At 47.9% G+C, this 25,230-nt stretch overlaps 2 non-coding genes across 2 annotated transcripts; both read left to right on the top strand.

Annotated features, from left to right (window-relative positions):
* The first annotated feature begins 13,135 nt into the window (after window positions 1-13,135).
* LOC149578973 (5.8S ribosomal RNA) lies at window positions 13,136-13,289 on the top strand. Its single transcript, XR_016358092.1, has one exon. It is a non-coding gene; the product is annotated as a 5.8S ribosomal RNA (ribosomal RNA).
* Window positions 13,290-13,481: 192 nt separating this feature from the next.
* On the top strand, window positions 13,482-16,843 carry LOC149578974 (25S ribosomal RNA). The gene has a single exon (XR_016357897.1). It is a non-coding gene; the product is annotated as a 25S ribosomal RNA (ribosomal RNA).
* The last annotated feature ends 8,387 nt before the right edge of the window (window positions 16,844-25,230 follow it).

A 25,230-nucleotide genomic window follows, 5' to 3' on the forward strand; every position in this document is an offset into this window, starting at 1 on the left:
CAGGAGATGACCTCTGAAACTTTTGGATTAGGCCCCTTCAAGGTGAAATTCATCTAGTTGATCGAATGAGCTCGATGACCATTTTAGTCCCTTGGCTCCATGAATTCACATCTCCTAACCGATGACAACCTTTTGCTCCTTAGAAGACCTCATAAAAAATTGGGTCGTGGATGGTTGTTTGTTCAAAATTTTCAATGATTTCGATTTTTAAGGGGGATGTCAGTGTGTTCACTAATTTCTAATGCAGAGCAAGCCTCGCACTAATAGCTTATATAGGAGAGGTTGTTGCTGCGAACCTCTCCTGTGCCCCTCTCATTGATTCAACGGCGGTGTCAAGGCGGATGGAAATGTCAGATTTTGAAATGGTGGATGCCAACGTTGAATCAATTGGAGGGGCATGAAGCCCACCCTTGAGGTGCTATTCCTCAACTCTCCTTTAGATCATGTTTTCTTGTCACTCAGCTGGCGCAATTTTGGAAAGCAGTTGGGCTGCGCATCACAAGTGACAAGGAAGCCTTTGTGATCGGAAGCCCCCCGTGGCCATTCGATGAGAAGAGCCATTGCTTGTGTGAGCAAGGATGAATGCAGCCTCGAATTTAAAATGAAATCAATGACATCGGATCTATATATAAGAGCAGAATGAAGCAGCAGCTTATTTGTGATGCGCGGCTCCTCAAAGTTGCTATTCTTTCTCACTCCATCGGCACAAATTAGAGAGTTGTTCGATAGTGGTTGTCGTTCCAATGTGTCATTGCGGTGATTTGGAGAGCGATGCTAAGTGCGGAGCTTGTGTCTAGCATTTGGGATGTTTGTGTAGGTGAGCAAGGGAGCTTCTCTTATCGGAACCTCTCTAGGGCCTTTGAATATATAGACCTAGTGCTGATGATATCGATTGATACGAGCCTTGGATTCTAAATTTGTTCACAGCTAAGATTGGTTTTTGTGAGAGATGGGTATGAAAGCACATCCCGATTTCTATGCGGGAGCTCCCTAAGGTCGCCTCTGTGCCAACTCGATCAGCACAACATTGGGAATGGTTCGACAGTGGTTGTCATTCCAATGTGTCATCGGGGGATGTCTTGGAAAGTGGTCTTTCTTTCAAGGGAAAGCTCACGTCTAGCACTTGGATTGTGCGTCGCGTCACAAGCGAATGGGGAGATCTCTCTGTGAACGATGGCATGGTGATTGCAAGAGAAAATTGACTTAGTCGAAGCATTGGCCTCGGGCCATTGTGACGGCCTCGCAATTTCTCTTTAATTGCAACCTATGTTTATGCAGTAGCAAAGTTTGCATGTAAGATGGGCCTTGTTCTTGAGAGTTCCAGGAGATGACCTTCGAAACTTTTGGATTGGGCCCCTTCAAGGTGAAATTCATCCAGTTGATCGGATGAGCTCGATGACCATTTTAGTCCCTTGGCCCCATGAACTCACATCTCCTAATCGATGACAATCTTTTTCTCCTCTGTCGACCTCATAAAAAATTGGGTCCTGAATGGCTGTTTGGTCAGAATTTTAAAGGATTTGGATTTTTAAGGCAGTTGTCGGTGTGTTCGCTAATTTCTAATGTAGAGCGAACCTCACACTAATAGCTTATGTAAGGGGCTGGTGATTCGTGATATGAGACCTTGAGGCCAGTTGGGCCTATGCTACAAAGCTGGGTGCACACAGGTGTGGTGTAGGTAGATGTGGGTCTAGCTGAGGTGTAAATGGGACTATGTCATGTGCTGGGCAGACATGGTTGTGTTGTAGGATCTTGTCCAGGACATGATCTGAGGTGTAGCCTTGGGGTTGTGTTGCGAGTGGTTCCCCTCCAACATAGTTGTGGTGTAGGCACGGTGTTGGATCCGAGCCGAGGTGTGATCTTGGGGCTGTGCTACAAGATGTTCCCTCTAGCATAGTTGTGGTGTAGGCAAGGCGTGGAGCTGAGCTGAGGTGTATCCGCAGAGGGTAAGTGCCAGTGTGCATGAAGGATGGCTTGGAGAGTCCATCTCCCTCGAGAGGGTCAAAGCAGAGTAGTCCCTCCCACTGGTCTCTGGGAGACAGAGGTGACGCGAAGTCTTTAAGAGCAATGAAGTGTTGCTCTGCCATTATGCAATGTGGTGAGGTTTGGTGTTATGACAAAGGTCCCTGTCTTAGTGTAGCAAAGAAGCTGGACCAATGTTGACAGTCTTTCCCCTTGGGGGTGTCCGATGTCCAAAAGCTAGGGAAGAAGTTTTCCTAGTCCTGTGGTAGGAGGCAATATGGTTTGTCCGAGTAGGAGCATTGTGGGCTTGAGGTTAGCTATTAGGGAATGGTGTCATTGTGCTGAATGGCTAAGTGGTGCAGTATCAGTTGGGTGTGGCGTTGGGCACACATCTTGGGTGCTTGGTTGCATGGGTTTGCATTGAGGTAGGATCTCAGAGACCATGGTGGTCAAGTATGGCAAGCGGGATGTAGTGTCTCGGAATGGTGCCAAGGAGATGCCGAATCAAGTGGGCAGATCTGTGTCAGGTATCCGAAGAGGTAGTTGTTGGGTATGGCTCAAGGAGGTGAGTCATGATGGAAGGCTAGGAAAAAAGGCTTGTGGTGCATGAGTGAAATGAGTGAAGCTGATGGGTGAAGTGGTTCAGAGGTGAAGCTACAGAGTGTTCACCAAGTTGGTTCAACCTGCCAGTGTCCCACAGGGTGGGTGGATCATGGAGCTAGGGCGTGGAACTCAAGTAGGTTGTGCAACACAAAGGGATCCATGGATTGAGCATGAGACGGTGCGGATGCATGGAGGGTTGGTTTGAGTGCATCTAGTGTACGAGGACATGATGTTCACCAACAAGGGCATGTAGACATAGACTGGGGTGTCAAAGTAGTTGGGGCTCATGATGGGGATCCAGAGTTGGCTAAGGTTGACAGTTGTTCCGTGGGGAGCAAGGGTTGGGCTTCCGTGGGCTCTATGGGGAGCTAGGGAGACTAACAAGTGATGGAGTGCCGTGGAGGCATGTTCATGTTGAGGATTGGACTGGAGGACTCTATGAAGTTCAGAGAGTTGCCATAAGGATGCCGAGTATACCGTGCGGGTGTGCATATGAGCCAAGAAGTTCAAAGAGGTACCGTGGAGGTGTTGAGTATGCATTGGATGTATGCGTATTGAGCTAGAAGGTTCAGAGAGATGTCAAGATGGTGTTGAGTATGCTTTGGAAGCATATGCATGAGGTAGGGACTACTCTTGGGGGTCCAAGTCAGCTAGTGAGGATGTAGTGTTCAGCAAGAGAATCTAGGAGGTTCTCGATGCCAAGTTGCAGTGGTGCAGCGTTGGGCTCAGGGAGTCAGGTGAGTTGAACATGAGGATCTTTGGGAGCTTAGTGCATTCCCTAGAGTGGCAAGATGATCATAGAGGATCATGATGTGGTCAAGAGACTCGTGGGAGTTGAGATCACTTATGTGGCCAATGTCAGAGTAAGGTGGTCTTATGGGAGTCGTCGAGGTGAAGATATCAATAAGGGCTAAGTCGGGGTTCAGCGTGGAGGTTGAACAAGGGTAGAGCCAGAGGCTCGAGGATGCGTGCGTGGAGCACCTAAGGAAAAGAACCAGGAGTAAGGATGGTTTGGCATGCGCTTCAATTTTGTGGGAGTGTATGTTTAGGTAGTCAGATGCATTGGCATTTGATGAAGACAGGGAGGCATAGTCTAGGTGAACAAAAATGGTCACATCTTATGGTGGATCAGAAGTAGGGATCACCAGTGTCGCGCGTGGTTTGGAGATTCTCAAGGAGAAGGCTTCACCTGGGCATAAGCATTAAATCTAGCCCCGTGATAACTTATATAGGAGAGGTGGTTGCCGTGAGCCTCTCCTGTGCCCCTCTCATTGATTCAACGCCGGTGTCAAGCCGGATGGATATGTCAAATTTTGAAACGGTGGATGCCGACGTTGAATCAATTAGAGGGGCATGAAGCCCACCCTGGATGTGCTATTCCTCGACTCTCATTTAGATCATGTTTTCTTGTCACTCAGCTAGCGCAATTTCAAAAAAAGGTTTGGCAGCGGTTACCAGCCCTCACCGCATCTACTTGGTGATTTGAAAACTCGATCTAAAATGGCAGCCCTCGTCTAGCACCTCCGTTCGGTGTTGCTCAGGTATTGCATAAATTTATGCCATCGGTGTGAATCCCCCAACGAATGCCTATGCTTGGACCCTCTCTTAGATCACCTTCTTTGATCACTCAACCGACACAACTACGAAAGAGACTTAGCAGCGGTTGCCATTCTATAGCGCGTCTGGTCTACAATTTTGAAGTTGATCTAATGGCAAGCCCTTGTCTCTAGCCATGAGGTGGGTGCTTGGCACTCTAGCAAAATTTTTTGTGTGCCTATCGCGGCTACATTGGGAGAGGTGGTTGCCATGAGCCTCTCCCGTGCCCTCCTCATTGATTCAACGCCGCTGTCAGGGCAGATGGATATGTCAGATTTTGAAACGGTGGACGCCGACATTGAATCAATTAGAGGGGCATGAAGCCCACCCTCGAAGGTGATATTCCTAGACTCTCCTTTAGATCATGTTTTCTTGTCACTCAGCTGGCGTAATTTTGGAAAAAGGTTTGGCAGCGGTTGCCAGCCCTCACCGCGTCTACTTGGTGATTTTAAAACTCGATCTAAAATGGGAGACCTCATCTAGCACCTCCGTTCGATGTTGCTCAGGTATTGCATAAATTTTTTCCATTGCCACGAATCCCCCAACGAATGCCTATGCTTGGACCCTCTCTTAGATCACCTTCTTCGATCACTCGACCGACGCAATTACGAAAGACACTTGGCAGCGGTTGCCATTCTACACCACGTCTGTTCTGTGATTTCGAAGTTGATCTAATGGTGAGCACTTGTCTATAGCCATGAGGTGGGTGCTTGGCGCTCTAGCAAAATTTTTTGCGTGCCTATCGCAGCTACAATGGGAGAGGTGGTTACCGTGAGCCTCTCCTGTGCCCCCGTCATTGATTCAACGCCATTGTCAGGGCGGATGGATATGTCAGATTTTGAAACGGTGGATGCTAAAATTGAATTAATTAGAGGGGCATGAAGCCCACCCTCGAGGGTGCTATTCCTGGACTCTCCTTTAGATCATATTTTCTTGTCCCTCAGCTAGCGCAATTTCAAAAAAAGGTTTGGCAGTAGTTGCCAACCCTCACCACGTCTACTTGGTGATTTTAAAACTTGATCTAAAATGGGAGCCCTCGTCTAGCACCTCCATCCGGTGTTGCTCGAGTATTGCATAAATTTTTGCTATCGGTGCGAATCCCCCAACGAATTCCTACCCTTGGACCCTCTCTTAGATCACCTTCTTCGATCACTCGACCGACGCAATTACAGAAGAGACTTGGCAGTGGTTACCATTCTACAACATGTCTATTCCACGATTTTGAAGTTGATCTAATGGCGAGCCCTTGTCTAGCCATGACATGGGTCCTTGGAGCTCTAGCAATTTTTTGTGTGCCTATCGCGGCTACAATGGGAGAGGTGGTTGCCGCGAGCCTCTCTCATGCCCCCCTCATTGATTCAACGCTGTTGTCAGGGTGGATGGATATGTCAGATTTTGAAATGGTGGACGCCGATGTTGAATCAATTAGAGGGGCATGAAGCCCACCCTGGATGTGTTATTCCTGGACTCTCCTTTAGATCATGTTTTCTTGTCACTCATCTGGCACAATTTTGGAAAAAGGTTTGGCAGCGGTTGCCAGCCCTCATCGCATCTACTTAGTGATTTTAAAACTTGATCTAAAATGGGAGCCCTCATCTAGCACCACCGTTCGGTGTTCCTCGGGTATTGCATAAATTCATGCCATTGGCACGAATCCCCTAACGAATGCCTATGCTTGGACCCTCTCTTAGATCACCTTCTTCGATCACTCGACCGATGCAACTACAGAAGAGACTTGGCAGTGGTTGCCATTCTACAGCGCGTCTGTTCAGTGATTTCAAAGTTGATCTAATGGTGAGCCCTTGTCTCTAGCCATGAGGTGGGTGCTTAGCACTCTAGCAAAACTTTTTGCGTGCTTATCGCGGCTACAATGGGAGAGGTAGTTGCCGCGAGCCTCTCCCGTGCCCCCCTCATTGATTCAACGTCGCTGTTAGGGTGGATGGATATGTCAAATTTTGAAATGGTGGACGCTGACGTTGAATCAATTAGAGGGGCATGAAGCCCACCCTTGAGGGTGCTATTCCTAGACTCTCCTTTAGATCATGTTTTCTTGTCACTCAGCTGGCGCAATTTCGAAAAAAGGTTTGGCAGCGGTTGCCAGCCCTCATCGCGTCTACTTGGTGATTTTAAAACTTGATCTAAAATGGGAGCCCTCGTCTAGCACCTCCGTCCAGTGTCGCTCGAGTATTGCATAAATTTTTTCCATCCGCGCAAATCCCCCAACGAATGCCTACATGCTTGGACCCTCTCTTAGATCACCTTCTTCGATCACTCAACCGACGCAATTATGGAAGAGACTTGGCAGTTGTTGCCATTCTACACCACGTCCGTTCTGCAATTTTGAAGTTGATCTAATGGCGAGCCCTTGTCTATAGCCATGAGGTGGGTGCTTGGCGCTCTAGCAAAATTTTTTGCATGCCTATCGCGGCTACAATGGGAGAGGTGGTTGCTGCGAGCCTCTCTCGTTCCCAGCTCATTGATTCAATGCCGCTATCAGAGCGGATGGATATGTCAGATTTTGAAATGATGGACACCGATGTTGAATCAATTAGAGGGACATGAAGCCCACCCTTGAGGGTGCTATTCTTGGACTCTCCTTTAGATCATGTTTTCTTGTCACTCAGCCGGCGCAATTTTGGAAAAAGGTTTGGCAGCGGTTGCTAGCCCTCACCATGTCTACTTGGTGATTTTAAAACTCGATCTAAAATGGGAGCCCTCGTCTAGCACCTCCATCCAGTGTTGCTTGGGTATTGCATAAATTTATGCCATCAGCACGAATCCCCCAATGAATTCCTATGCTTGGACCCTCTCTTAGATCACCTTCTTCGATCACTTGACTGATGCAATTACGGAAGAGACTTAGCAGCGGTTGCCATTCTACGTCGCATCTGTTCTGCGATTTCGAAGTTGATCTAATGGAAAGCCCTTGTCTCTAGCCATGAGGTGGGTGCTTGGTACTCTAGAAAAAAATTTTGCGTGCCTATTGTAGGTACAATAGGAGAGGTCATTGCCGCGAGCCTCTCCCGTGCCCCCTTCATTGATTCAACACTGCTGTCAGGGCGAATGGATATGTCAGATTTTGAAACGGTGGATGCCAACATTGAATCAATTAGAGGGGCTTGAAGCCCACCCTCAAGGATGCTATTCCTGGACTCTCCTTTTGATCATATTTTCTTGTCACTTAGCCAGCACAATTTCAAAAAAAGGTTTGGCAGCAGTTGCTAGCCCTCATCGCGTCTTCTTGGTGATTTTAAAACTCGATCTAAAATGGGAGCCCTCGTCTAGCACCTCCGTCCGATGTTGCTCGGGTATTGCATAAATTTTTGCCATCGACGTGAATCCCCCAACGAATGCCTATGCTTGGACCCTCTCTTAGATCACCTTCTTCAATCACTCGACTGACGCAATTACGGAAGAGACTTGGTAGCGATTGCCATTCTACACCACGTCTGTTCTGCGATTTCAAAGTTGATCTAATGGTGAGCCCTTGTCTCTAGCCATGAGATGGGTGCTTGGCGCTCTAGCAAAAATTTTTGCGTGCCTATCGTGGCTACAATGGGAGAGGTGGTTGTCGCGAGCCTCTCCCATGCCCATCTCATTGATTCAATGCCGCTGTCAGGGCAGATGGATATGTCAAATTTTGAAATGGTGGATGCTGACGTTGAATCAATTAGAGGGGCATGAAGACCACCCTCGAGGGTGCTATTCCTGGACTCTCCTTTAGATCATGTTTTCTTGTCACTTAGCTGGCGCAATTTCGGAAAAAGGTTTGGCAACAGTTGCTAGCCCTCACCGCGTCTTCTTGGTGATTTGAAAACTCGATCTAAAATGGGATCCCTCGTCTAGCACCTCTGTCCGGTGTTGCTCGGGTATTGCATAAATTTTTTCCATCAGCACAAATCCCCCAAAGAATGCCTACGCTTGGACCCTCTCTTAGATCACCTTCTTCGATTACTTGACCGACGCAATTACGGAAGAGACTTGGTAGCAGTTGCCATTCTATACAACGTCTGTTCTTTGATTTTGAAGTTGATCTAATGGCGAGCCCTTGTCTCTAGCCATGAGGTGGGTGCTTGGTGCTCTAGAAATTTTTTTGCATGCTTATCGCGGCTACAATGGGAGAGGTGGTTGCCGCGAGCCTCTCCCATGCCCCCTTCAATGATTCAACGCCGCTGTCAGGGCGGATGGATATGTCAGATTTTGAAATGGTGGACGTCGACGTTGAATCAACTAGAGGGGCATGAAGCCCACCCTCATGGGTGCTATACCTAGACTCTCCTTTAGATCATATTTTCTTGTCACTCAGCTGGCGCAATTTCAGAAAAAGGTTTGGTAGTGATTGCGAGCCCTCACCGCGTCTACTTGGTGATTTTAAAACTCGATCTAAAACGAGAGCCCTCGTCTAGCACCTCCATCTGGTGTTGCTCGGGTATTGCATAAATTTATGCCATCGGTGCGAATCCCCCAACAAATGCCTACGCTTGGACCCTCTCTTAGATTTCCTTCTTCGATCACTCGATTGATGCAATGATGGAAGAGACTTGGCAGCGGTTTCCATTCTACACCGCATCTGTTCTGTGATTTCAAAGTTGATCTAATGGCGAGCCCTTGTCTATAGCCATGAGGTGGGTGCTTGGCGGCCTAGCAAAATTTTTTGTATGCCTATCGTGACTACAATGGGAGAGGTGGTTGCCGCGAGCCTCTCCCATGCCCCCCTCATTGATTTAACACCACTTTTAGGATGGATGGATATGTCAAATTTTGAAATGGTGGACGCTGACATTGAATCAATTAGAGGGGGATGAAGACCACCCTCGAGGGTGCTATTCTTGGAACCTCCTTTAGATCATGTTTTCTTGTCACTCAGCTCATGCAATTTTGGAGAAAGGTTTGGTAGCACTTGCCAGTCCTCACCGCGTCTACTTGGTGATTTTAAAACTTGATCTAAAATGGGAGCCCTTGTCTAGCACCTCCATCTAGTGTTGCTCGGGTATTGATTAAATTTATGCCATCGGCACGAATCCCCCAGTGAATGCCTATGCTTGGACCCTCTCTTAGATCACTTTCTTTGATCACTCGACCGACGCAATTACGGAAGAGACTTTGCAGCGGTTGCCATTCTACACCACGTTTGTTCTTCAATTTCAAAGTTGATCTAATGGCGAGCCCTTGTCTATAGCCATGAGGTGGGTGCTTGGCGCTCTAGCAAAATTTTTTGCATGCCTATCATGGCTACAATGGGAGAGGTGGTTTCCGTGAGCCTCTCCTGTGCCCCCCTCATTGATTCAACACTGCTGTCAGGTCGGATGGATATGTCAGATTTTGAAATGGTGGATGCCCATGTTGAATCAATTAGAGGGGCATGAAGCCCACCCTCGAGGGTTCTATTCTTGGACTCTCCTTTAGATCATGTTTTCTTGTCACTCAGCTGGCGCAATTTCAGAAAAAGGTTTGGCAGTGGTTACCAACGCTCACCGCGTATACTTGGTCATTTTAAAACTCGATCTAAAATGGGAGCCCTCGTCCAGCACCTTCATCCAGTGTTGCTCGGGTATTGCATAAATTTATGCCATCGGCGTGAATCCCCCAACGAATGCCTATGCTTGGACCCTCTCTTAGATCACCTTCTTTGATCACTCGACTGACGCAATTATGGAAGAGACTTGGCAGCGGTTGCCATTCTACACTGCGTCTGTTCTGCGATTTCAAAGTTGGTCTAATGGAGAGCCCTTGTCTATAGCCATGAGATGGGTGCTTTGGCGCTCTAGCAAAATTTTTTGCATGCCTATCATGGCTACAATGGGAGAGGTGGTTTCTGCGAGCCTCTCTCGTGCCCCCCTCATTGATTCAATGCCACTGTTAGGGCGGATGGATATGTCAAATTTTGAAATGGTGGACGCTGACGTTGAATCAATTAGAGGGGCATGAAGCCCACCCTCGATTTAAAACTCGATCTAAAATAGGAGCCCTCGTCTAGCACCTTCATGGCCTCTGTGCCAACTCTATCAGCACAACATTTGGAAATGGTTCGACAGCGGTTGTCATTCCAATGTGTCATCAAGGGATGCCTTGGAAAGTGGCCTTTCAAGGGTGAGCTCGCGTCTAGAACTTGGATTGTGCATCGCGTCACAAGTGAATGGGGAGATCTCTCTATGAACGGTGGCATGGTGATTGCAAGAGAAAATTGACTTAGTCAGAGCATTGGCCTCGGGCCATTGTGACGGCCTTGAAATTTCTCTTTAATTGCAACCTATGTTTGCATAGTAGCAGAGTTTGCATGTAAGATGGGCCTTGTTCTTCAGAGTTCCAGGAGATGACCTCCGAAACTTTTGGATTGGGCCCCTTCAAGGTCAAATTCATCCAGTTGATTGGATGAAGCTCAATGTGCTTGTATCTATTCCGAGACGGTAATGATGGTCATTAATTTGTGGCGGTGAGTATATCCCATTCGGTAATTGCAATGGTGGAGCTGGTGGGAAGTACTTGTCACTTTTTTTTTGTTGGATATACCCTATATGTAGGTGTCTGCATGACTTGCAACACACTGCACATTTGGTGTTCGATTCTAAGATGCGCTTGTTGCTGAGTGTGTATGGAGTTGTATCTTTTAGCCAAGGGCTCTGTCTCATTGGCACGTTCTATCATTGCATTTTTATCCTGCCCAGATGGCAAGAAGGAAAGAGATGGTTGCACGGGTGCATTGCTTGACATCCCTAATTTCATCAAGGGTCCACTCTCCACCCTAAGTTTTTGTCAATCGGTAGAGCCTTGGGATTGAGAGGGGAGCCGACGAAAGGTTTGGTTGCTGCATAATTTATTTGCTAGTGCATTCTCGGTGCATGCTCGCCTCTTCACTATCTCATCCTACAGAAGTGCATGGCACTGTCGTGACAGCCTTTATGGTTTAGGCCAGTAGAAGCATAGAGTATTACTGATAATTTTTGTTTGGATGCGAAAACTCTCCATGCCCTGTCCTGCCCTGTGCGATCCAAATGGCTGCGGCTCATAGGTTCTGCGGGAGATACTCTTCTTTAGGTCCCCCCTAAAGAGAGCGTTCGGTGTTTGCATTGTGTGGACAAAAAGCCCAAGGCGTTTCATCTCTCTTTAGATGCAAAATTCTGGGAGGACTTGTCGAAGTATGGTCGTTTGTATGGTGTGCACCAAAAAGTGTGTAGGGGGCATATGCCTAGGAAATGGATGTCTCTGAGTGTCCTTACTCAGTCGTGTGCGCGGTGTACATCTTTGCATTATGACTCTACTGTGAGCATTTGTGATTCGAGCATTTTTGGGGAATGGGTTTCGTACAAGATGTTCTTCTCAGGCTCCGATGAACCAGAGCACTCGTCTTTGCAATGCTCCGACAAGTGCAGGCTGAACGTGTCTGTCTAGGGGAAGAAATTGCATGAATGCTTTTTGCCAAGATGTGGGTGCTTGCGGGTGGTTCCCTAATGGTGCAGTTCTTTGGTATATGCATGTGCATAAGATTGAAGCTTGTCCGACAATGCTAGTATGAGTTTTCACCCGTAGGAACTTTTTTGTACCTGCGCTGGTAGATCACATGTCACGAGGAATAGTTAGCAAGGCTGTGCTGGGAAAGGAGATATTTTCAAGAGGTTAGACATGTTCGTGTATGCGGGCGGGCTCTCATCACCTATAAATGTGTGGAGGGGGTGTTGTTATACATGATGCCCTTGAGCGGCCTTATAATTGAGGTGGTCGCATGCACAGTGATGCCCCCACCAATCGCATAACCAGCCATTTTTTCGACTCCTACGACCCTTCACCCTTCAACACGGTGGTCTCTGTTGGCACTTCAGCAACCAGCATTTCGTCATGGGAAAATATTTGTTGCGATCGAGAAGGATTTTGTCTATGTAGGTTCACCTCAATAGGTCGATGGTGGGACACTTTCCTCTTGTGTGAAATCTTTGAGCGTTGTGAGTCCTGCATGTGCTATGAACGTCATTCTTGTTGCTTGTGCAACGGATTATGTTTGGATGCATGATGGAGCGAATGCAAATTTTGGTTTCCCATCACAGTGGACATCCCTTGGCTGTAGCAGGTCTTGGGGGTCCCCTCGTTGTTAGAAGCTACCTGGTTGATCCTGCCAGTAGTCATATGCTTGTCTCAAAGATTAAGCCATGCATGTCTATGTATGAACTATTTCAGACTGTGAAACTGCGGATGGCTCATTAAATCAGTTATAGTTTCTTTGATGGTACTTTGCTACTTGGATAACCATAGTAATTCTAGAGCTAATATGAGCACCAAATCCTGACTCTCAGAAGGGATGCATTTATTAGATAAAAGGCCAGCGCGGGCTCACCCGCTATTTTGGTGATTCATGATAACTTGACGGATCGCACAACCTTTGTGTTGGCGATGCTTCATTCAAATTTTTGCCCTATTAACTTTTGATGGTAGGATAGAGGCCTACCATGGTGGTGATGGGTGGTAGAGAATTAGGGTTTGATTCTGGAGAGGGAGCTTGAGAAACGACTACCACATCCAAGGAAGGCAGCAGGCACGCAAATTACCCAATCCTAACACAGGGAGGTAGTGACAATAAATAACAATACTGGGCTCATCGATCGCGTGCGTGGCACTGTGCCAAGGATCTGTCGTTTCGAAGGCGACAAGTCAAGATTGCCGCAACCCCCCGTTGCCTTGCCCAAGTGTGTTGACTCATCGCTTGGAGCGTTCTGTGTTTAGGATGGGTCCACTCGCATGATTTGCGAGGCAAGGGCCCCGTGCATTGACACAGCTCTCCCATTCATCACCTCCCACCTTTGTGAGGTGATGGGGTGGGGACACACCATAGCATTCCTCATCGCACCCATTGGGTGCACGAGGTTCAGGATGTGTCAACACCCAACACATGGGTGCATCGCGCACCTTAGAAACCAAAGAATGAAGCGTGAGCTAGCGCCTTGCATGCTTGGGTCGCCGAAAGGCAAAAACAAAACAAAATCATGACTCTCTGCAACGGATATCTTGGCTCTCACCACGATGAAGAATGTAGCAAAATGTGATACTTAGTGTGAATTGCAGAATCCTGTGAATCATCAAGTCTTTGAACGCAAGTTGCGCCCAAAGCCTCGGCCAAGGGCATGTCTGCTTGGGCATTGCACTACAAAATTTTTCCCTCCCCGGTGAGGAGTGGAGATGGCCATTCGTGTTCGCAAGTGGCACGTCCGTCGTGACAAGCGATGGCTCGCAAATGCCAGCATTGGTTTGTGCCAATCGAACGATTCCTCACGAGGAACTTTATTCTAGGCTTAGTGGCCTGCCGCAGTGTGGGCATTGTTACATCTCTACCACGTCCCCAAGTCAGGCGTGAGTACTTGCTGAGTTTAAGCATATCAATAAGTGGAGGAAAATAAACTTACCAGGATTCCCCTAGTAATGGCGAGCAAACCGGGAAGAGCCCAGCATGAAAATTGACAGCTGCGCCTATCAAATTCTAGTCTGTAGAAGCGTCCTCAGTGATGGACCAGGCCCAAGTCCCCTGGAAGGGGGTGCCAAAGAGGATGAGAGCCCCATCAGGCTTGGACCCTGTCGCACCACGAGGTGCTGTCGGCGAGTCAGGTTGTTTGGGAATGAAGCCCTAATCAAGTGGTAAATTCTGTCCAAGGCTAAATACAGGCAAGAGACCGATAGCGAACAAGTACCGTGAGGGAAAGTTGAAAAGGACTTTGAAAAGAGAGTTAAAGAGTGCTTGAAATTGCCGGGAGGGAAGTGGATGGAGGCCGGCGATGTGCCCCAGTCGGATGTGAAACGGTGTGAGCCGATCCACCGGTCAGTTCGGGGGACATGCCAACGCGGGCTGTCGTGGCGGCACAAGTGCGACCTTCTCATCGCACAAATACTTCCATTGCGGCGGTCGAGGAGTGAAGCGCACACCTTTACGGTGGGCTCTCGGGCACCTGTGTGCTCATGGTGCTAGCCAGCAGGCTTTCCATCTGACCCGTCTTGAAACACGGACCAAGGAGTCTAACATGTGTGTGAGTTGGTAGGTTGGGAAGACCTGCGAGGCACAAGGAAGCTGACTGGTGAGATCCCCTCTCGGGGGGTGCACCACCGACCGACCCTGATCTTCTGTGAAGGGTTCGAGTGCTAGCACACCTGTTGGGACCCGAAAGATGGTGAACTATGCCTGAGCAAGGCGAAGCCAAAGGAAACTCTGGTGGAGGCCCGCAGCGATACTAACGTGCAAATCGTTCGTCTAACTTGGGTATAGGGGCGAAAGACTAATCGAACTATCTAGTAGCTGGTTTCCTCTAAAGTTTCCCTCAGGATAGCTGGAGCTCACGTGCGAGTTTTATTAGGTAAAGCAAATTATTAGAGGCATCGGGGGCGTAACACCCTTGACCTATTCTCAAACTTTAAATAGGTAAGTCGATGCGGTTGCTCTGTTGAGCCGCACCACAGAATTACGAGCTCCAAGTGGACCATTTTTGGTAAGCAGAACTTGCGATGCAGGATGAACCGAAACCTGAGTTACAGTGCCAAATTGTGTGCTAACCCAGATCCGACAAAGGGTGTTGGTTGATTAAGACAGCAGGACGGTGGTCATGGAAGTCAAAATCCACTAAGGAGTGTGTAAGAACTCACCTGCCGAATCAACTAGCCCCGAAAATGGATGGCGCTAAAGTGCACAACCTATACTCGGCCGTTGGGGCAAGTGCCAGGCTCTGATGAGTAGGAGGACATGGGGGTTGTTGTAAAACCTTGGGTGTGAGCCTGGGTGGATCAGGCCTCGGTGCAGATCTTGGTGGTAGTAGCAAATATTCAAATGAGAACTTTGAAGACTGAAGTGGGGAAAGGTTCCATGTGAACAACACTTGGACATGGGTTAGTCGATCCTAAGAGATGGGGAAACCCTATTTCAAGGGTGCACTTTGCGCAATCATCAAAAGGGAATTGAGTTAATATTCCCGAACTGGGATGTGGCTTTGGACGGCAACGTTAGGAAATCTGGAGACGTCGGCGGGGGCCCCGAGAAGAGTTATCTTTTCTTTTTAACAACCTGCCCACCCTAAAATCGGTTCAACTGGAGATAGGGTCTAGCGGTTGGAAGAGCACCGCATGTCCCACAGTGTCCAGTGCACCTTTGGAAACCCTTGAAAATCTAGAGGACCGAGTACCGTTCATGCCCGGTCATACTCATAACCGCATCAAGTCTCCAAGGTGAACAACCTTTGGTCAATAGAACAATGTAGGTAAGGGAAGTTGACAAAATGGATCCATAACTTTGAGAAAAGGATTGGCTCTAAGGGTTGGGCCTAGGGGTCTGTGCCCCAAAATCATGGGCTATTGGCAGCTTGCCCGAGCTGCTCTCGCGGTGAGGGCAAGCCGTCGCGTGCCGATCGGGCGATGGACGCAGGACGCCCCCTTCGGAGGGCTTTCCCTAGGCGGTGAACAGTTGACTCAGAATTGGTACGGACAAGGGGAATCTGACTATTTAATTAAAACAAAGCATTGTGATGGTCCCTGTAGATGCTGACGCAATGTGATTTCTGCCCAGTGCTCTGAATGTCAAAGTGAAGAAATTCAACCAAGCATGGGTAAACAGCGGGAGTAACTATGACTCTCTTAAGGTAGCCAAATGCCTCGTCATCTAATTAGTGATGCACATGAATGGATTAACAAGATTCCCACTATCCCTATCTACTATCTAGTGAAACCACAGCCAAGGGAATAGGCTTGGCAAAATCAGCGGGGAAAGAAGACCCTGTTGAGCTTAAATCTAGTCTGACTTTGTGAAATGACTTGAGAGGTGTAGAATAAGTGGGAGCTTTTGGGCGCAAGTGAAATACCACTAATTTTAACATTATTTTACTTATTCTGTGAGGCAGAGATGGGGCAATGCCCCTATTTTTTGCCTTAAGGTGCATCTAGGTGCACCGATCTGGGCAGAAGACATTGTCAGGTGGGGAGTTTGGTTGGGGCGGCACATATATTAAAAGATAACGTAGGTGTCCTAAGATGAGCTCAACAAGAACAGAAATCTCGTGTGGAACAAAAGGGTAAAAGCTCATTTGATTTTGATTTTCAGTACAAATACAAACCATGAAAGCGTAGCCTATCGATCCTTTAGACTTTCAAAATTTGAAGCTAGAGGTGTCAGAAAAGCTACCACAGGGATAACTGGCTTGTGGCAGCCAAACGTTCATAGCAACGTTGCTTTTTGATCCTTCGATGTCGGCTCTTCCTATTATTGTGAAGCAGAATTCACCAAGTGTTGGATTGTTCACCAACCAATAGGGAACATGAGCTGGGTTTAGACTGTCGTGAGACAGGTTAGTTTTACCCTACTGATGATCCGCGCCATGATAGTAATTCAACTTAGTACGAGAGGAACCGTTGATTCACACATTTGGTCATCGCGCTTCGTTGAAAAGCTAGTGGCGCGAAGATACGGTGTGTTGAATTATGACTGAACACCTCTAAGTCAGAATCCACGCTAGTAGGGGTGCTCTTGCACTCCCAGGGGCCTGTGTCATTGGCCATCTCCGATCGGCACACTAGCCCATTGGAGCAACCTTGGATATTAATTTCAAGCAGTCGACGAGAAGAATCTTTTGCAGACGACTTAAATAAGCGACGGGGTATTGTAAGTGGCAGAGTGGCCTTGCTGCCATGATCCATTGAGATTCAGCCCTTTGTCGCCTCGATTCGTAAAACCTTTTTTGACTCTGAGGCGGGTGGGGTTTGTAATTTGTGCGAGGGCAAGAAAATCTCCCAAGTGCCAAATTTTGGTTGGGGGGTGGGGTTTGCAAGGTTTTTTCTTGCGAGCTCGTAACAATCTCTCAGGTGCCAAACTCCCAATGGGTGGGGTTTGCAATTTGTGCGAGTGTGGGAAAATCTTCCAAGTTCCAAATTTTGGGTGGGTGGGGTTTGCAATTTTTTGCGAGGGCAGGAAAACTCTCCTAGGTGCCAAATTTCGAGCAGGTGGGGGTTTTGTGAAAATTTCTGTGAGGGTGAAGAAATCTCCCAAGTGCCAAATTCCCGGCGGGTGGGGTTTTTTTGCAATTTCTGCCGGGGCGGAAAAATCTCCCAAGTGCCACATTCTAGGCGGGTGGGGTTTTGTGAAAATTTTTGCGAGGGCAAAAAAATCTCCCAAGTGCCAAATTCTCGGCGAGTGGGTTTTGCAATTTTTGCGAGGGCATAAAAATCTCCCAGGTGCCAAATTCCTGGCGGGTGGGGTTTGCAATTTCTGCCAGGGTAGAAAAATCTCCCAAGTGCCAAATTCCTGGTAGGTGGGGTTTGCAATTTTTGCCAGGGCGAAAAAATCTCCTGAGTGCCAAATTCCTAGAGGGTGGGGTTTGCAATTTATGCCAGGGCAGAAAAATCTCCAGACTGCTAAATTCCGGGCGGGCAGGAGGGGTTTTGTAGAAATTTCTGCCAGGGCAGAAAAATCTCTCGAGTGCCAAATTTTGAGCGAGTCAGGTTTTGTAAAATTTCCATGAGGGGGAGAAAAATCTCCCGAGTCCCAAATTCTGAGCTAGTGGGGTTTGCAATTTTCGAAAGGGCGAAAAAATCTCCCGAGTGCCAAATTCCCCGCGGGTGGGGTTTTGTGATTTCTGCGAGTGCGAAAAAGTCTTCCAAGTGCAATTTCCATGTCGGTCAGGTTTGCAATTTCTGTGAGGGCGAAAAAATCTTCCAAGTCCAAATTCCGGGTAGGCGGGGTTTCGTAATTTCCAAGTGCCAAATTTCGAGCGGGTGGGGTTTGTAAATTCCGCAAGGGCAGAAAAATCTTCCAAGTCAAAATTTTGAGCGGGTGGGGTTTGTAAATTTTTGTGAGGGCAAAAAAATCTTCCGACTGCAAATTCCAGGCGGGTACCTGGGTTTTGTAATTTTTGCAAGGGTAGACGACTCATGTACGTGATCCAAAATTGGTCAACTTATTTTTTTGGTTAATGCCCAAAGTTTTGAACTCAAATCGAGTTGGCTACCCCGACTCGAATCGCCTCAAAATTTTTTGCACAACCCATGTCACCATGCTCGACTTGATTCTAAGTGCCCCGAGTCATGTACGTGGTCCAAAAGAGGTCAACTTTTTTTTTTTTGGGTTAATGCCCAAAGTTTTCAACTCGAACCGTGTCGGCAACCCTGACACGAATCGTCCCAACTACTCGAACCCCGACTCGAATCACGTTGAGCCTTAACTGCCTCCAATTTTTTTGCACGACTCATGTCACCGTGCTCGACATGATTCTAAGTGTGCCGAGTCATGTGCATGATCCAAAGGTAGTCAACTCTTTTTTTGGGTTAACGCCCAAAGTTTTCAACCCAAATTGTGTCGGCAACCCCGACTTGTATCACCTCAAGCCTTAACTGCCTCTAGTTTCTTCGTAGGACTCATGTCACCGTGCTCGACTTGGTGCCTCGAGCCATGTACATGATCCAAAAGCGGTTAACTTCTTCTTTCTTTGGTTAACACCCAAATATTTCAACCCAAATCGTGTCAGCAACCCCGACTCAAATCACCTCGAGCCTTAATCACCTACAATTTTTTTGAACCACTCATGTCACGGTGCTTGACTTGATTCTATGCACCCCAAGTCATGTACGTGATCCAAAAGTGATTAACTATTTTTTGGCTAACGGCCAAAGTTTTTGAATCGACTCAGCTACCCCGACTCGAATTGCCTCGAGCCTTAACCGCCTCCTTTTTTTTTGCTCGACTCATGTAATCGCACTCACCTTGATTCTGAGTGGCCTGAGTCACTTATGTGATCCAAAACTGGGTAACTTTTTCTTTTTTCTTTTTTTTGTCAAGTCCCAAAGTTTTGAACTTGAATAGAGTTGGATGCCCCAACTCAAGTCATCTCCAAATTTTTTGCACGACTCATGTCACTGTGCTCGACTTGATTCTAAGTGCCCCGAGCAGTGTACGTGATCCAAAAGCGGTTAACTTTTTCTTTTTGGTTAACGCCCAAAGTTTTCAACCCGACCCGCCTCGGCAACCTCGACTCGAAGCGCCTCGAGCCTTAATGGCCTCCAATTTTTTTACACGACTCATGCCACTGTCGACTTTTCGCTCGAATCATGTCACCCAGGGCACCTTGATGCTACGTGACCTGAGCCCTGTGCGAGATCCAAAATTGGGTAACATTTTTTTTGAACTCCCAAAATTTCATTCTTTTTTGCCTTATGGGGCCTATCATGATCTCTTTTTATAAATAAAATTCTCAAATCGGATCGTTTCGGCTAACCTACCTCAAATTTGGCTAGCTAGGCGTAATGCCTCGAGTTGGCTCGACAATACGTGAACTGAAACTTGTGCGTGATCCAAAAGCATGTAACTTGTTTTTTTTTTTTTGTAATGCCCAAAATTTAGTGCTTTTCGCTATACAGGGCCTCCCATGATTTTTTTTTTTCCCCTCGTCGACCCACTCTGGCGACCCAGTCAAGTCGCCCAAGACTGGGGCGACAGAGATGGGTTGACCTAGTTGGGTGACCCAAGTTGGGTCGACCCAGGCGTGCGATCCTGGCTGGGGACAGCAAGTCGATTCTATAAGTTTGCTTGCCAATTTTGCTAGCCATGTCGGCTCACCAAGTCATCTGACCATGTGGTCTTTGCCAAATTAAGAATTAACTCTTTAAGTTCGCTCACAGCTCATCAAGCCAGCTCACCAAGATGACTTACCCTCTCGCCTCACCAGGTTGCCCCACCAGGTCGCCTCTTCTTTAAGACTGCTCACCATGTCGGCTCCCCATTTCAGCTCACCGAGTTGACTATTCAGGTTGCCTCACCAAGTCGACCCCTTAAGTTTGCTCACCAAGTCAGCTCCCTAAGTCAGCTCACCAAGTCGAATCACCTAGTCATTTTACCACCTTGCCCTAGTAGGCGTGCTCGCCAAGTTGCCCCACCGAGTTCCTTCTCTAAGCCCACTCACCATCTCACCTCGATAAGTTGGCTTGCCGAGTTACCCCACCAAGTCATCGCCTCTTTAAGCCCGCTCACCGTGTTAGCTCGTCAGGTTGGCTCACCAAGTCGACTAATCAAGTAGGCCCACCAAGTAGCCTCAAGGATAGCTCCTCACCATGAGTCGCCTCACCATGTTGACTCAATGAGTCGCCTCACCATGTTGACTCTTTGAGCCCGCTCGCCAGGTTGCCTCACCAAGTTGACTCGAGTATGTTGCCAAGTCGACTCCTTAAGTTCGCTCGCTAGGTCGACTCGCCAAGTCAGCTCACCATGTCATCTCAATGAACCAACTCGCTGAGTCGCCTCACCACATTGGCTCTCTGATACCACTCGCCAAGTCAGCCCACCAACTTGCCCCATTAGGCCCACTCACCACCTCCCCCCATTAGGCCCACTCTCACCATGTTGAATCTTTAAGTCTGCTCATCAAGTCGAGCCACCAAGTACTCTCACCAAGTTGACTCTTTGAGTCCGTTCGTCAAGTCGCCCCACCAAGTACTCTAACCAAGTTGATTCTTCAAGTGCGTTCATCAAGTTGACCCAGCAAGTACTTTCACCAAGTCGACTCTTTAAGTCCTTTCATCAAGTCACCCCACCAAGTACTCTCACCAAGTCAACTCTTTAGGTCCGTTCATAGAGTCACCCCACCAAGTTGACCCTTCAAGTACGTTCATCAAGTCACCCCACCAAGTCGACTCTTTAAGTTCAATCATCAAGTCACCCCACCAGGTCAGCCCACAAATTACTCTCACCAAGTTGACTCTTTAAGTTCGTTCATCAAGTCACCCCGCCAGGTCGGCCCACCAAGTGGACTGTTTAGGTTCGTTCATGAAGTCACTCTGCCAAGTCGGCCCACCAAGTCGACTCTTTAAGTTCGTTCATCAAGTCACCCTGCCAGGTCAGCCCACCAACTACTCTGACCAATTTGACTCTTTAAGTTTGCTCACCAAGTCACCCCGCTAGGTTGGCCCACAAAGTACTCTCACCAGGTCGACTCTTTAGGTTTGTTCATCGTGTCACCCCACCAAGTACTCTCACCAAGTCAACTCTTTAAGTTCGTTCATCAAGTCACTCTGCCAGGTCGGCCCACCAAGTACTCTCACCAAGTCGACCCTTTAAGTCTATTCATCAAGTCACCCCACCAAGTACTCTCACCAAGTCGACTCTTTAAGTCCTTTCGTCAAGTCACCCCACCAAGTCGACTCTTCAATTCCGTTCATCAAGTCACCAGAACAAGTACTCTAACCAAGTCGACTCTTTAAGTCCATCCATAAAGTCATCCCACCAGGTCAGCCAACCAAGTACTCCCACCAAGCCGACTCTTTAAGTTCATTCATCAGTTCACCTCGCCGAGTAATCTCACCAAGTTGACTCTTTAAGTTTGCTCATCAAGTCGAGCCACCAAGTACTCTCACCAAGTCGACTCTTTGAGTCCGTTCATCAAGTCGCCCCACCAAGTACTCTAACCAAGTCAATTCTTCAAGTGCGTTCATCAAGTCGCCCCACTAAGTACTTTCACCAAGTCGACTCTTTAAGTCCTTTCATCAAGTCACCCCACGAAGAACTCTCACCAAGTCAACTCTTTAGGTCCGTTCATAGAGTCACCCCACCAAGTCGACCCTTCAAGTGCGTTCATCAAGTCACCCGACCAAGTTGACTCTTTAAGTTCATTCATCAAATTACCCCACAAGGTAAGCCCACAAATTACTCTCACCAAGTTGACTCTTTAAGTTCGTTCATCAAGTCACCCCACCAGGTCGGCCCACCAAGTGGACTCTTTAAGTTAGTTCATGAAGTCACTCTGCCAAGTCGGCCCACCAAGTCGACTCTTTAAGTTTTCTCGCCAAGTCACCTCGCCAGGTCGGCCCACCAAGTACTCTCACCAGGTTGACTCTTTAGGTTTGTTCATCAGGTCACCCCACCAAGTACTCTCACCAAGTCGACTCTTTAAGTTTGTTCATCAAGTCGCTCCGCTAGGTCAGCCCACCAAGTACTCTCACCAAGTCAACCCTTTAAGTTCGGTCATCAAGTCACCCCGCCAGGTCAGCCCACCAAGTACTCTCACAAAGTCGACTCTTTAGATTAGTTCATCAATTCACCCCGCCAGCTCGGCCCACCAAGTTCTCTCACCAGGTCGACTCTTTAAGTTCGTTCATCAAGTCACCCTGCCAGTTTGACCCACCAAGTACTCTCACAAAGTCGACTCTCTAAGTTCATTCATCAAGTCAACCTGCCAGGTCAGCCCATCAAGTACTCTCACCAAGTCACCTCGCTAGTTCGACCCACCAAGTCAACTCTTTAAGTTCGTTCATGAAGTCACCCGGCCAAGTCGGCCCACCAAGTCGACTCTTTAAGTTCGTTCATCAAGTCACCTCGCCAGGTCAGCCCACCAACTACTCTCACCAAGTTGACTCTTTAAGTTTGCTCACCAAGTCACCCTGCCAGGTCGGCCCACCAAGTACTCTCACTAGGTCGACTCTTTAGGTTTGTTCATCAAGTCACCCAACCAAGTACTCTCACCAAGTCGACTCTTTAAGTTCGTTCATCAAGTCACTCTGCCAGGTCGGCCCACCAAGTACTCTCACCAAGTCGACCCTTTAAGTTCGGTCATCAAGTCACCCCGCCAGGTCGGCCCACCAAGTACTCTCACAAGGTTTACTCTTTAGGTTTGTTCATCAATTCACCCTGCAAGCTCGGCCCACCAGGTTCTCTCACCAGGTCAACTCTTTAAGTTCATTCATCAAGTCACCCCGCTAGTTTGACCCACCAAGTACTCTCATAAAGTCGACTCTCTAAGTTCCTTCATCAAGTCACCCTGCCAGGTCAGCCCACCAAGTACTCTCACCAAGTTACCCTGCTAGTTCGACCCACCAAGTTGACTCTTTAAGTTTGTTCATCAAGTCACCTAGCCAAGTCGGCCCACCAAGTTGACTCTTTAAGTTCGTTCATAGAGTCACATGACCAAGTCAGCCCATCGAGTACTCTCACCAAGTCGACTCTTTAAGTTTGTTCACCAAGTCACCCGGCCAGGTCGGCCCACCAAGTCACCAAGTACTCTCACCAAGTAAACTCTCTAAGTTCGTTCATCAAGTCACCCCACCAGGTCAGCCCACCAAGTCGAATCTTTAAGTTTGTTCATCAGTGACCCCACCAAGTACTCTAACCAAGTCGATTCTTCAAGTGCGTTCATCAAGTCACTCAACCAAGTACTCTCACCAAGTCGACTCTTTAACTATGTTCATCAAGTCACCCCACCAAGCACTCTCACCACGTCAGCTCTTTAGGTCCGTTCATAAAGTCACCCCACCAAGTCGACCCTTCAAGTGCATTCATCAAGTCACCCCACCATGTACTCTCACCAATTCAGCTCTTTAAGTCTTTTCATCAAGTCACCACACCAAGTACTCTCACCAAGTCAACTCTTTAGGACCGTTCATCAAGTCACCTCGCCAAGTCGACCCTTGAAGTTTGATCATCAAGTCACCCCACCAAGTACTCCCACCAAGTTGACTCTTTAAGTCAGTTCACAAAGTCACCCAACCAGGTCGGCCCACCAAGTACTCTCACCAAGTCGACTCTCTAAGTTTGTTCATCAGGTCACCCCACTGAGTACTCTGACCAAGTCAACTATTTAGGTCCATTCATCAAGTCATCCTGCAAAGTCGACCCTTTAAGTTCATATATCAAGTCACCCCACCAAGTCAACTCTTTAAGTCCTTTCATCAAGTCACCCCACCAAGCTGACTCTTTAAGTCCGTTCATCAAGTCACTAGAACAACTACTCTCACTAGGTCGACTCTATAAGTCCGTTCATCAAGTCATGATATCGATGGATGCAAGCCCTTGGATTCCAAATTTGTTCACAGCTAACATTGTTTTTTGTGAGAGATGGGCAAGAAAGCACATCCCGATTGCTACGTGGGAGCACCCTAAGGTTGCCTCTGTGCCAACTCGAATGGCACAACATTGGGAATGGTTCGACAGCGGTTGTCGTTCCAATGTGTCATTGAGGGATGTCTTGGAAAGTGGTCTTTCTTTCAAGGGCGAGCTTGCGTCTAGCACTTGGATTGTGTGTCACGTCACAAGTGAATGGGGAGATCTCGTGCAATTTTGGAGAAAGGTTTAGCAGCACTTGCCAGCCCTCACCGTATCTATTTGGTGATTTTAAAACTTGATCTAAAATGGGAGCCCTCGTCAAGCACCTCCGTCCGGTGTTGCTCGAGTATTGCATAAATTTATGCCATCGGCGTGAATCCCCTAGCGAATGCCTACGCTTGGACCCTCTCTTAGATTACATTCTTCGATCACTTGACCAATGCAATTACGAAAGAGACTTGGCAACGGTTTCCATTCTACACCGCGTCTGTTCTGCGATTTTGAAGTTGATCTAATGGCGAGCCCTTGTCTATAGCCATGAGGTACGTGCTTGGTGCTCTAGCAAAATTTTTTGCGTGCCTATCGTGGCTACAATGGGAGAGGTAGTTGTCATGACCCCCTACCGTGCTCCCCTCATTGATTCAATGCTGCTGTCAGGGCGGATGGATATGTTGGATTTTGAAACAGTGGACGCCGACGTTGAATCAATTAGAGGGGCATGAAGCCCACCCTCAAGGGTGCTATTCTTTGACTCTCCTTTAGATCATGTTTTCTTGTCACTCATCTGGCATAATTTTGGAATAAGGTTTGGCAGCGGTTGCCAGCCCTCACCGCATCTTCTTGGTGATTTTAAATGTCAATCTAAAATGGGAGCCCTCATCTAGCACCTCCGTGGCCTCTGTGCCAACTCGATCGGCACAACATTGGGAAATGGTTCGACAGCGGTTGTCATCCCAATGTGTCATCGGGGGATGCCTTGGAAAGTGGCCTTTCAAGGGCGAGCTCATGTCTAGCACTTGGATTGTGTGTAACGTCACAAGTGAATGGGGAGATCTCTCTATGAATGGTGGCATGGTGATTGCAAGAGAAAATTGACTTAGTCAGAGCATTGGCCTCGGGCCATTGTGAGGGCCTTGGAATTTCTCTTTAATTGCAACCTATGTTTGAGCAGTAGTAGAGTTTGCATGTAAGATGGGCCTTGTTCTTGAGAGTTCCAGGAGATGACCTCTGGAACTTTTGGATTGGGCCCCTTCAAG

Source organism: Cupressus sempervirens, chromosome 1 (genome assembly GCF_028749045.1).
Source record: "Cupressus sempervirens isolate cs-2001-9-10 chromosome 1, ASM2874904v1, whole genome shotgun sequence".
NCBI lineage: Eukaryota > Viridiplantae > Streptophyta > Pinopsida > Cupressales > Cupressaceae > Cupressus > Cupressus sempervirens.